The sequence below is a fragment of the Pistacia vera genome, unplaced genomic scaffold (genome assembly GCF_008641045.1).
Source record: "Pistacia vera cultivar Batoury unplaced genomic scaffold, PisVer_v2 Contig344, whole genome shotgun sequence".
Taxonomy (NCBI): Eukaryota; Viridiplantae; Streptophyta; class Magnoliopsida; order Sapindales; family Anacardiaceae; genus Pistacia; species Pistacia vera.
In genome coordinates this window covers 2,022,882-2,036,693 of record NW_022196162.1, presented here as the reverse complement: position 1 = coordinate 2,036,693, position 13,812 = coordinate 2,022,882, and positions in this window count along the sequence as shown.

Below are 13,812 nucleotides of genomic sequence, written 5' to 3'. Positions count from 1 at the left end.
CACATGCAAATTAATGGCAATAGGAAGCTACAAGCCTACAACCTCTCTTTCTTTATGAATTTTCTCAGTTCTCTGATGTTAGAGTGATGGCTTTATACGGTGATGTTTCATCATTAAGTGGAGTGACGTCATTTTGAGCCAAGTAAAGATCAATCTTGTTCATTAGCTAGCTGAGGATCCAAAGGTAGAAAAGCAATCTGATAGTCAACGGTATAAAAGCAGACACACAGTCCAAATCACGTGATTGAACCAATTTTGTATTGTCTCTTCTTTGTCGAACAAAACTGTATCTGCTAGGGTTTGGGTTTTTGTTTGTGATCTTGAATCTTGTAACTCGAAGTTGAGTGGCTGGTTTGTAGGCCACTTGAGGGTGCTAGGGTTCACAGTATATTTGGGATACTAGATCTATGTCTTTAGGTGTTACGGGTTCTAAAAGGATTGGGAAAGGGTTTAATCTTGGAAGAAGTGTGTACTGTAAGCTTGATCAATATAGTGCAGCGAGCTCACTGGATTCCCGAGCTCAACGTGGATGTTACTTGCTCACACTGAGCAAGTGAACCACGGTAAATCTTGGTGTGTTGTGTGTGTGTATTCTGTTGGATTTGTGTTGTGTGGTTTGTTGTTGTTTTGGTTGATCTGGTGTGTTAGGTATAACAGTAGTATCAGAGCGTAGAAAAGAGGATCGAGAGAGAAGAATCGGAGTCTAATTTTTTTATTTGAAATTTTAAGGTTTCTCAATTTTAGGGTTTTTCAACCAACATTGGGGATTTCTCAATTTTAGGGTTTCAAAACAAAATTAAGGGTTCGTAGTAGAGGTCCCAAGTCGAACGGGCTCAGATTTCATACAGTGTAGAAATCTAGGGTTTCTTTTCTTGGTTTCTTGAAATTCAAGAACGAGTCTGAATTCTTGAATCTGCAACCTCTTTAACCAAAACCTAAACACCCATCATGTCAAACACTTCCACCCGAATGGAAATCTCCAAATATTATAGGAAGATTAACTTCAGGAGTTGGAAGAAAAAGATGAAGGCACTGCTATCCCACAATAAGGTGGCAATCGCAGTGGAAGATGACATCAAGAAGTGGCCGAAGGAAAAAAAAAAAAAAAAAAAAAAAAAAAAAAAAAAAAAAAAGAGGAGATCAATGAAGAGGCTTACAACCTAATAGTCTTGAATCTGTCCGACAGCGTTCTCAGAAAGGTAGATGGGATCGAATCACCATTGGAATTATGGGGTAAACTCAACACCTTATATGCTTTATAGTCTGCCCCAAATTTAGCTTTTCTAAAGGGCATTTTCTTTTCATACAAAATAGATAGTTCTAGGAGTATAGAGGATAATTTAGACGAGTTCCTAAAAATGACTTTGATCCTAAAAGGAACAGATCAAGAACTAGGGAATACTAGCCTTGCAATGATCCTTTTGAACTCACTGCCAGAAGACTACCAAGTAGTCAAAAATGCATTACAGTACTCTGGTACTGTACCAAACCTAGATCTAATAGTTGCAGGTCATAAGGCTAGAGAGTTAGAATTGAAAGTCTAGAAAAGAAATGGATCAAACCTGTTTGTCAAAACCAAAGCAGAGTCCAGTCAGACAGGGAAGAGTAATCCTATGTTTCAGGGGAATAAAAATAAGAAAAAATGGAAGGGTAATAACAAGAATAAAGAAACTAGAAAATGTTTTTTCTGTAATAAGGCTGGTCACATTAAAAAGAATTGTTTTGAATGGATCAAGAAGCAAAAACAAGGGAACACAAAGAGTAACCTAGCCACCACCAAAAACCTGTTAGATGAACCTGAGGTGCTTACAGTGTCAATGTCTGACACTACTAATGAGTGGGTGTTGGACTTAGGGTGGTCTTTCCATATGAGTCCAAACAGAAACTGGTTCTAGGAGTTTGAAGTCACTGATTTAGAAATAGTTTACATGGGGAACAACAATGCATGTAGGGTTAGGGGAATTGGCTTCATAACTCTAAATCTTAACACTGGTAAACTGGTTAAACTCACAAGGGTTAGGTACATCCCAGAACTAAAAAGAAACCTAATATCTATAGGTACCTTAGATGAATCAGGCTGTAGCTATAAGGCAAAGAATGGATGCCTGAACATATATAGAAATAGAAACCTAATCCTGAAAAGGAGAGAAGAAGAATGGGCTTTACATACTCTGTGGGAACCTCTCCCCAAATTGTTTTAACTCTGTGCTTAAGTCTACCAACTTGTCCAATATAGAAAAGTGGTATCTTGGATTAGGTTACATGAGTCAAAGAGGAATGGATATCCTGAACAACCAAGGTTAGTTTGGAAAAGATAAGGTCTCTTCATTGGAGTTTTATGAAAATTACATATTAGGAAAACAACATAGAAACAACTTCCAAAAGGGAATACATCAAGCCACTAGCCAACTTGAATACATTCATTCTGACCTGTGGGGACCTAGGAGGGTTAAGACTTATGAGGGAAACAGTTACTTTATGTCTCTAGTAGATGATTACAGCCGAAAGTTTTGGGTCTACCTATTAAAGACTAAGGATCAAGCCTTAGAAAGGTTTAGGGAGTGGAAACTCTTAGTTGAAATCAGATGAATAAGAGGGTTAAAGTTCTCAGAACTAACAATGGGTTAGAGTTCTGCAACCAAGAGTTTGATAAATTCTATAGTGATCAAGGGATCTTGAGGCATAGGACTATGAAATACACCCCTTAACAGAATAGGGTGGCTGAGAGAATGAACAGAACCCTCCTGGATAAAGTGAGATGCATGCTTATCACCTCCAAACTTCCCACCTCCTTTTGGGGAGACTCCCTAACCACCTCAGCCTACCTGATAAACAGAAGCCCCTCCACTGCCATGAACCTAAAATATCCAGAAGAGATGTGGACAGGAAGAAGACCTAATTTGAGACACTTAAGAGTATTTGGCTGTGCTGCATATGCACACACTGTTAGAGGAAATCTTGAACCAAGGTCTACAAAGTGTGTCTTCTTAGGATACCGAGAAGGAACAAAAGGGTACAGGCTGTGGGACAAGGAGTCCCCCGGGGTTAAATTTGTAGTAAGCAGAGATGTGATTTTTAATGAGGGCGTTTTTCCCTATAAAGGTACTAACCATAATGTAGATCTTACCTCAAGTTCAAGGGAGAGTTCTAGTCAGCTTGGGACTACACCAAGTGAGGTGGAGCTCCTTGCCCAATCCTAACCACTACAAGAAACTGAAAACATCCAGGAAACTGAAGCTGTTCTTGAATCTAGAGTAGAAACTGGACATTCTGATCTAGAACAAGAGGATGAGATAGAAATAGCTGAAGATATTGAAACCCAACCTGAAAACTTGTAAGACTACCAACTTGCCAGAGATAGGGCTAGGAGACAGGTAAGAATTCCCACAAGGTTTTCATATGCTGACCTCATTTATATTGCCTTTCTTGCAGGTACAGAATTGCTGAGAATCGAACCAAAAACATATGAGGAAGTTGTAAAGTCTAAGGAAAGCGACAAATAGAGGGCTGTCATGGAAGCTAAGATGAAGTCTTTGGAGGTAAACAAAACTTGGGTTCTAGTACCAAAGCCAAAAGAATAGAAGGTAATCGAATGTAAATAGTTGTTCAAATTGAAGGATGGTATCACAACCAAAGAACCCCTCAGGTATAAGGCTAGATTAGTAGCCAAGGGCTTTACCCAAATAGAGGGAATAGACTTAAATGAAGTCTTTTCCCCAGTAGTCAAGTATAAAATGATTAGGTTAATGTTTTCCATAGTAGCTCACCTTGATTTAGAACTTAAACAACTAGATGTAACCACTGCTTTCCTTCATGGGGATCTTGAGGAAGAGATCTACATGAGCCAGCCTATAGAGTTCATAGATCCAAACACCCCAAACCATGTCTGCCTGCTTCTTAAGTCTTTGTACAACCTAAAACAATCCCTGGGTAATGGTATAAAAGGTTTGATACATTCATTGTAAGTATAGGTTTCATTAGGAGTAAATACGATAATTGTTTCTACTTTGCCCTAAATGGTAATCAGCCTATGTACTTACTATTGTATGTGGATGACATGTTAATAATTAGCAAGTCTAAGTCCTTGATTTGTGAATTGAAGAGAAAACTTAGTGTTGAGTTCAAAATGAAAGATTTAGGGGATGCAAAGAACATTCTAGGCATGCAAATTGACAGAAACAGGAATAAATGTGAGCTGAGAGTACACCAGTGTTCATATTTGCACAAATTAGTGGAAAAATTTGGAATGGTAGGTGCAAAACTTGTCACTATGCCACTGGCCAGTCACTTCACATTGAGTAAGTCACAATGCCCTAGAACTGAATCTGAACTGATTAGGATGGAACATATACCATATGCAAATGTGATAGGATCCCCAATGTATGCCATGATTAGCACTAGGCCTGACTTAGCTTTTGTAATATCCTTACTCAGTAGGTATATGTCTAACCCTGGTATGGAACACTAGATTGCCTTAAAATGGGTTCTTAAATATGTAAATGCTACATTAAATGTTGGGTTGCATTATTATAAAAGGACTACTTCACTTGAGTTGGTTGGTTTTGTAGATGCTGATTTTGCAGCTGACAGGGACACCAGAAAATCAACTACTGCATACTATTTCACTTTAGGTGGAAACCATATCACCTAGAAATCTCAGTTATAGCCAATAGTTGCATTATCCACAATAGAGGCTGAATATGTGGCTGTAGCTAACATATTCAAAGAAGCAATCTGGCTTAAAGGAATTCTCAGTGAAGCAAAATTGACAAATCAGAGGCCTGTAATATTTTCTGACAGTCAGACCGCAATCTACTTGAGCAAGAATCCAGTGTATCATGGACGAACCAAGCACATATATGTGCGCTATCACTTTGTTAGAGACCTGATCTCAAGAAAGGAGATAGCACTATTCAAGATATCAACTGAAGAAAATCTGGCAGACATGGGCACCAAGACAGTCACTCCTACTACTTGAACTTGCTATTCATATAGTAGACAAGAGTGACCAGAACAATGAAGGATCCAAAGAAGAGTGAGTTACACTATAGTCACGAATAAATCGATCAAGGTGGAGATTGTTAGAGTGATGGCTTTATACGGTGACGTTTCATCATTAAGTGGAGCGACGTCGTTTTGAGCCAAGTAAAGATCAATCCTGTTCATTGGCTGGCTGAGGATCCAATGGTAGAAAAGCAGTATGATAGTCAACGGTATAAAAACAGACACACAGTCCAAATCATGTGATTGAACCAATTTTGTATTCTCTCTTCTCTGTCAAACAAAACTGTATCTGCTAGGGTTGGGGTTTTTGTTTGTGATCTTGAATCTTGTAACTCGGAGTTGAGTGGCTGGTTTGTAGGCCACTTGAGGGTGCTAGGGTTCACAGTATATTTGGGATACTAGATCTGTGTCTCTAGGGTGTTACGGGTTTTGAAAGGATTAGGAAAAGGTTTAATCTTGGAAGAAGTGTGTACTGTAATCTTGATCAATATAGTGCAGCGAGCTCACTGGATTCCTGAGCTCAACGTGGACGTAGCTTGCTCACACTGAGCAAGTGAACCACGGTAAATCTTGGTGTGTTATGTGTGTGTATTCTGTTGGATTTGTGTTGTGTGGTTTGCTGTTGTTTTGGTTGATCTGGTGTGTTAGGTATAACATCTGACAATTCAAACGATAGGATTTTAATGGTTTTTGTGGAGAGATGTCTATTTCACACCAACTGTTTATAGCTAAGTTATACGGACTCTCTACCATCGTTCAATTTTTATCGTGGACTCCCAAAAGTTTTACTATCCAACAAAAGCATCATGTTCACACTTCTGTCTAATCTGGTGGTTTCTTAACACAACATTCAAACATTGTATACATGATCATACATCTTAAGAATTAAGATGGAGTGAACAAGAAAAGATTTTGAGATATGGCAGAGTCTACAGTGAACTCTGTTATAGAAACCTTAGGTTCCTTGCTTGTCGCAGAAGCCAAGTTGTTGATAAGTGTAGAAATAAAATTCAGGAAAACAAGGACATTGTTTATTAATGAATTTGATGTTTTTTTTTTTCAGAAATAAAATTCTAAAATTAAAATTGGAAATTTTATTGCGTTTATATCATGAGTCAAGTCGATTGGGTTTATTGAATTTGATGCTTATTGGTGGTTAATTCCATTGAAACTTGAAATATAAACCTTTTCCGAAACACTTTCTGCCAATCAAAAACAAGTCCCTGTTTTCCTGGATTTAGTTGGTTTTTTCTATGAAACTGCATGTATATAAACTGTAAATAGTTCTATAGGAGTTTGATAGACGTAAACAAAACAAAGCAACAAGCACTATTGTTAAGGTTAAATTTTATGTTTAGCCTAGCTTAAAAACAAATATTGTTTTCATTTGTTTCGATTTTACAAAGGCCCTTGCATTTACATCAGTCCAAAATAGAGTCCTTCTTTTCCTTTGTTTTCTAAACAAAATGATTATAAGTGTCCCTGTGCCCGTCTACCTTTTCTTCTAATGGCCAAATGTTGACTACACAAACATCAAATTAACATAGACCCTTGGATCATGATCAAATGTTGACTTGACGTCTATCTAATAGTGTAGATATTTTTTATGAAGCCGTACATGTGGACTGTCTCTTGAGAATATTATTCAAAAAGTAGCTTTGTAGATTTGATATATAGGAACAGGACCCATCTCCACCCTTGTCTCTTTCAGTTTTGAAGTAAACTCCCACGCAATTCTCTGACAATTCAAACAATAAGATTTTATGGTTTATGTGGAGAGACTAATTATTGAGCCTATTTCACACCAGCTGTTTACAACTAAGTTGTACAGAGTCTCTACCATCGTTCAATTCTTATCGTGAACTCCCAAAAGTTTTACTAGTCAACCAAGGCATTTGAGAAAGTTAGGCATTAGGGTGACAAATGGAAATGAGAAAGATACTGTGTGCTTACAATATTGCTAATATGGAAAAAACTTATTTGGGATAGCGTGGACAAAAACAGAAGAAATTCTTGATATAGAATCCATAACTTCTCGGCTTCTCCTATTCACGGTCTTCAGTGCCTCGTCTTGATAGGTAATATGAAGAAGCTACCAGACTAGATTTTGAAACTTGAATACATAATCAAAACTTGTTTGAATAATGCAGGTAGATATGAAGTATTAATTGCAGTTGTTCATCAACTTCCTTGTGTAATAATTCAATACATTTGATTTGACAAATTTTCTTCAACTTTATTATAATTTACCAAGTTGTCACTTATAAACTCTACTAACATTTTTTGTTTGCTTATGTCATTGTAATAGTTATTTTGTTTGGTAAGTTATATCCAATTCCTCTACGTCGTTCAAGAGATATTAAACTCTTCTCTTTCTCTTGGTATAGTTTTCCACTCTCCGTGGAAGCTTATTGGTTGCTACTTCCATTGAAACTTCAAGAAAGCGCAATACATCCGCTTCGCATTAGAAATATATAAAAAACTAAACAAAGTTATGATTTGAAGCCATCAAAATTGACCCAAATTCATCAGTCGCTGCATCTTCCATCCTAATCGTTTCATGCAGTGACTATTATTTAGATTAAAAAAACTTACTAAAAGTTGGAATCAAAAGGCATTGACGACGAGATTGACAGCAAGAACGTAACAATGGCCAATACCAACACAAGTGCGACGGTGAGAATAAAGCGGCGACAACAATGACCAGATGACGATGACAATAATAAGAAGGCGACAACAGTGGGTGACGGCGATGAAAATAGCGTGGTGTTGGGTGACACTGTCAACAGTGGGTGACGGCGACGACAATAGCATGGTGTTGGGTGACGGTGACAACGTGGTGTTGGGCGATGACGACAACCTGGTGGTGGATTGGGTTTCAGTGTTTCACAACGAGAGTTGAAGGGGTAAATGGAGTATGCGACATTGACAACACTTCGATGAATCAGATGGTATCAACAACGACGATGAAGCACACCGAAGACAACTAGAAAATCAGTTGAAAATTGTATGGGTTTGGTTTTTTTCGGGGCAAAGAGGTTATGTCGACGATTTTAGGGATTTTAAAATTGGAGGGGTCTTTGTCATTTTTGAGAACTTGTTATATTTGAAATTTTAGTTTAATCCCCCATACTTCAGCAAACCCTAAAAAAACCCTCACTTATTTGAGCCAGGCTTGGCTCACGAGCCTAACGAGCCGAGCTGAGGCAGGCTCGAACTCGGCTTGTTCTCTCTCATGAACCGAGCTGAGCTGTTAATGAGCAAGACTAGAGTCGAGCTGAGCGGGCTCGCGAGCGGTTCAGTTTGTTAATTAACCCTAAGCACACCTTTACCAATCCAAAACAGGTATCATGTTTTTCCCTGTTTCCATATAATTAATTGACCTTAAGATACTTGTATTTATTAATATGCTTAAATGTAGTAATTAGATGATATATGATGCCAAGGAAAAAAAAAAAAAAGCCATAAGATACATTTTTGTTTTTGTCTGGGAGAAGATCATCTACTGCAATACTGTAATAATGGCAATTGGTAAGCTTCTCTACTTAGATGAATAAATTTAGGGAAGACCACCTACTGCAACAACCATACTTGTATTTATTAATATGCTTAAAATAGTATAAGAGACATTGCAATGCCTAACCTTGAAGACTTAAGGATTGGACCCTGCCCACGATTAAAGATATTCCAACTAGAATTAAGCATCTAAAAAACATTAAGATTCTTGGATTTTTTTTTTTTTTCATGTTGATAGAAATTTATTATATGATAAAAGACAAGAAGTGGGAGAAAGTTACCCAAAATATACCAGAACTCCGTGTTTCTTTTACAAGGGCAGGAAAAGCAGTTTATCGCACCACTACAGTTCCTTTCATCTCTCTTGCCTGTGGATTTTGAGCAGAGTAACAAGTCATCCCATTTGTGAACAACAGGAGTTCCCCTTGACTCATAAGATTTTGAAATGTTTATCATTATATGTGAAGTGTTTTTGAAGTGTAAGTTTTAGATCCAACGACTATTAAATGAAGTATGTTTTTTTGTTATCCTTTAAATAACTAATTGTGTTGGGTTTCAACTATTATAATAAACAGAAGTATCTTCACATGTAAGAACACGAAGTATAGGCCGTTTTGAGAATACACCTTCTGCCAATCAAAATCAGGTCCCCTATTTTACCCTGTTCCAATTGAACTGTGGAAGATGTTAACGTGGATGGTTTTCATTTAGCTTTTGATTTTGCATTTGCAGTTATGATGGCTTAAATATGCTTTTCTTAACTTTAAGTTCATGGATTTATGGCCTGGTAGGCTTCTGTTCTCTTGGAAATTTACAGTTTTTCTGCTAATTAATTTTATATATCATTACAAAGCTCTTCTGGTGAATTACACTTCACAATATATGAAATTCTTTCATTGTCGATTGTTGCAGGTGAGCAATTTGTAGAAAGAAACTTTATTAATTAGCCAAATTTCATTATTGGGTGGCAGCAAAATGCATGAGTGAGCATCAGGTAACCTTAGGCAGTGTTCAAAATATGAAGTTCCAAGATTAATTTTTCTATAGGATGCATGTTCTCTACTTTACTATTCTATTTCCTTCAAAATTTCAATAATCAAGATATATGAAATTGTTCCAAAATTCTTTATAGAAAAATTTCTCCTGTGGCCTCAAATTTCCTTGAGCTGGCACTGATTGAAAAGATAAGATTTAATCGTTTATGGTGGAGAGGCATCAAGAGGTCTATTTTAGAGGAGCAGCTTATTCGTTTAAAATTAAATATAGTTGTTGGGAATGTATGATTCAAACTTTTCAAAGCTCCACCATACATACATCTTTTTCTATTGATTAAGCTCATATTCATTATTGATTAAATTCCTTTGTTTACTGATAAGTTGCATAATTTGAGTGTTTTTAGGGTTGTTTTGATGTTAGTTTAGTTAACTTCTTATTTATTTCCTTTGTTTTTGTTAAGTTTGAGATATGAATGGTTACTTATTGATTTGGATAACTTTTATGTTTTTTAGGCTTTGATTGAGTAGATTGGAGTATTGGAATGAAATTAGGACTTAAAGCTTGAAGAAGTTGAGATTGCCCTTCAGTCATAAAGGCCACGGCCATGCCTTGGTAGTTCACCATGGCCACGGTGATGGAACAAAGAGACCAGGAAGCACCACGACCTAGGCTGTGGTGACTTAAATTCTGCCACAGCCAGGGTTGTGGCGGAACCTATTAGCGCGTTTTTATCAGTTTTTCTTTCCTTTTTCACTTAGGACTCTTTTGGGTATTTGAGTATAATTGAGATCAGTTGTAAAGGGACGAATTTGGCATATTTTTTAGAGGAGAAGACGCATTCTTGGGGCTTGAAGACTAAAGATTAGATTTAAGAGTTTGATTTTTATTTATTTTCAAGTCTGATTATGTTTTCCTTCTTCTCTACTTATTCCTTTGTTCTTAGGATGGAGTAAATCTCTTTTGTTAGGGGAGGATGGAACCCTAATTATGTTTTGAACAAATTTTATTCTTAATACCAGATTTATGTTTATGAATTTGTGCAAGAGTTTAGGTTTAATTACCTTGATGATGTTTCGAATAGAGAAGTTAGGGTTTATTGCTTAATTCATATTCATAATTGTTCTATGGGAATAACATTGCACAACATATTAAAACTAGAATTAATCGAATAGAGATTCTAGGATTAATTTGTGGTCTAGCTAATTCATAACCAAATAGGGCGAATTAGTCATAAGGGATTGATGAATTTATACTTCTTAATTTCAGAGTAACCGAATAGAGATCTGTATGAAGTTGAATAGTATGCCTGAATAAGGATAATTGGCCTTAGAAGAATCCTACCAATTCATAGCATAAACAAGTATTAAGAGTAGTTGTCAAGCATAATTAGGGGGAAATCTGTACCCTAACTTCATTAATATTGCAAAGTTCATCACATTATTTATTTGTTTAATTTAGTTGTTTTTAATCTGTTAATTTTTACACTCTAAGATTTCATTTTCTCAAATAACGTGTAAGTAGTTTTAGGTAATTACAAATATTCACTTTGATCTCTGTGGGACGATACTCAAACTCATCACTTTATGTTGAATCTGAGATAGACGTGCAACAAGGAAAATTAATTCTAAGACTAAATGACGAAGAAATAGTGTTTGATGTCCATAAAGCGATGAAAAATCCTACTGCATTTTATATTGAATCTTGTTTCACTCTGACAGTTTTGGTGGGATTGTAGGTGATCATAGAGAAGAAGTTTTGCAGATGGACTCTTTGGAGAGATGTCTAATGAAGTCAAGCACAACAGAAGATGAAGACCCATGCTTGAGAGAAGAAGCTGAAGCGTTAGAGAAAGAATCTCTTACTGATAATAATATGGAGCTAAAGGAGGATTTGTATAAAACTCCTAATGAGGCTCCTAAACTTGAGCTTAAACCTCTTCCTTCACATTTAAAATATGTTTTTCTAGATAAAGATGCTTACCCTGTGATTATTTCTACATCTTTGACAGATTTGGAGGAGAAGTCACTGCTAGACATTTTGAGGAAGCACAAGAAGGCGATGGGATGGACAATTGCTGATATCAAGCGAATAAGCCCTTCCATCTGCATGCATAAAATCCTCATGGAAGAGAATTTCAAGCCAACAGTACAACCGCAAAGGAGATTAAATCCTGCCATGCAAGAAGTGGTACGAAAAGAAGTGGTAAAATTACTCGATGTAGGTATTATTTATCCTATCTCTAATAGTATTTGGATTAGTCCTGTGCAAGTATTGCCTAAGAAAGCGGGAATGACTGCAGTGAAGAATGAAAATAATGAGCTTATCCCCACTAGGATGGTAACTGGATGGCGTGTGTATATAGACTATAGAAGATTAAATTCTGCCACTAGAAAAGACCATTTCCCATTGCCATTTATTGATCAGATGTTAGAGAGATTAGCGGGTAATAAATTTTACTATTTTCTTGATGGCTATTCTGGTTATTATCAAATTCCTATTGCTCTAGAGGACCAAGAGAAAACAACATTTACTTGTCCTTATGGCACATTCGCTTATGGACGTATGCCATTTGGTTTATGTAATGCGCCAGCTACTTTCCAACGTTGCATGATGGCAATTTTCTTTGACATGACTGAAAAATTTCTGGAAATTTTCATGGATGATTTTACGTTGTATGGACTAAACTTTGAATCTTGTTTGCAAAATCTTGCATTAGTTTTACAGCATTGTGAGGAATCAAATCTTGTGCTGAATTGGGAGAAGCGCCATTTTATGGTATGAGAAGGTATCGTGCTTGGACATAAGATCTCTGAGCAAGGGATTGAGGTCGATAAAGCAAAAGTGGAAGTGATTGAAAAATTACCTCCCCCAACAACAGTTCAAGCAGTCAGAAGTTTCCTTGGCCATGCAGGATTTTATAGAAGCTTTATTAAAGATTTCTCAAAAATTGCAAAATCTCTATCTAATCTTCTTACCAAGGATGTAAAAATTAATTTTAATTCTGAATGTTTGCAGGCCTTTAATTTGCTGAAAGAGAAGCTATTGACAGCACCAATAGTGGTCGCACCAAATTCGAACAACCCTTTTGAAATTATGTGTGACGCAAGTGACTATGCCATTGTAAGGGAAAGACAAAATGTTTTAGGTTATATCCTATGCCAGTCATACCTTAAATGGTCCACAACTGAACTACACAACAACCGAGAAAGAATTACTAGCAGTGGTCTTCACATTCGAGAAGTTTAGATCCTACCTCATAGGCACGAAATCCATAGTCTACACAGATCACGCAGCTCTACGGCATCTCTTTGCTAAGAAGGATGCCAAACCACGCCTTATCAAATGGGTTCTTCTACTTTAAGAGTTTGATTTGGAGATTAAAGATCAAAAGGGGACATAAAATCAAGTTGCTGATCATTTATCCCGACTAGATAATTCAATCCTTGAAGAGGAAGATATTAGTGCAGAATTTCCTGATGAGCGAATTCTATCTCTTAACTCTTCTTTTTCTAAATCTCCATGGTTTGCTGATTTGGCTAATTTTCTTGCAGGAGGCTGGATTCCAAGGCATTTTACATTGCAGCGAAGGAAGAAATTTTTGGCTGATGTCAAATTTTATTTTTGGGAAGACCCTTACTTGTGCAAACTATGTGCAGATCAAGTTGTTCGAAAATGTGTGCCGAAAGAAGAGATTGGAGCTATTTTGAGTCATTGCCATGATAGAGAAATCGAAGGGCATTTCGGGGCAAATCGCACAGCGGTAAAGGTGTTGCAATCAAATTTTTATTGGCCCACTGTGTTTCGAGATGCTCAAAGGTACGTATCCTCTTGTGATCGTTACCAAAGAACAGGTAATATTTCTAAGAAAGATGAGATGCCTTTAAATAATATATTGGTATGTGAAATTTTTGATATTTGGGGTATTGATTTCATGGGACCGTTTCCATCATCAGCTCAATATTCGAGCTCCATGAAAGAATTTTTTGATAAAGTCATTAATGGAAGTTTAATGAATGATATGATAATATATTAGAAAACGTTAGGTATGCCATTGATGAATGGTTGACATATCTCATAATATGGGAGATCAGTGGGTGACCTAATAATAATAAGTTATAAAAATCCGAAATCTGCGGTAAGAAGAGGGTAAGCAAAGTGGTCATACTAACCGGATTGGGAGTTGGGACTATGGCCCCATTGTTTTAGGGTTTTTATTCCTCTTTTTCTGACTTTAATTGATTCCTCCGTCCTTCCCGCCGTTGAACCCTATAAAAAAGGCCAAAAGCCAAAGTTTCA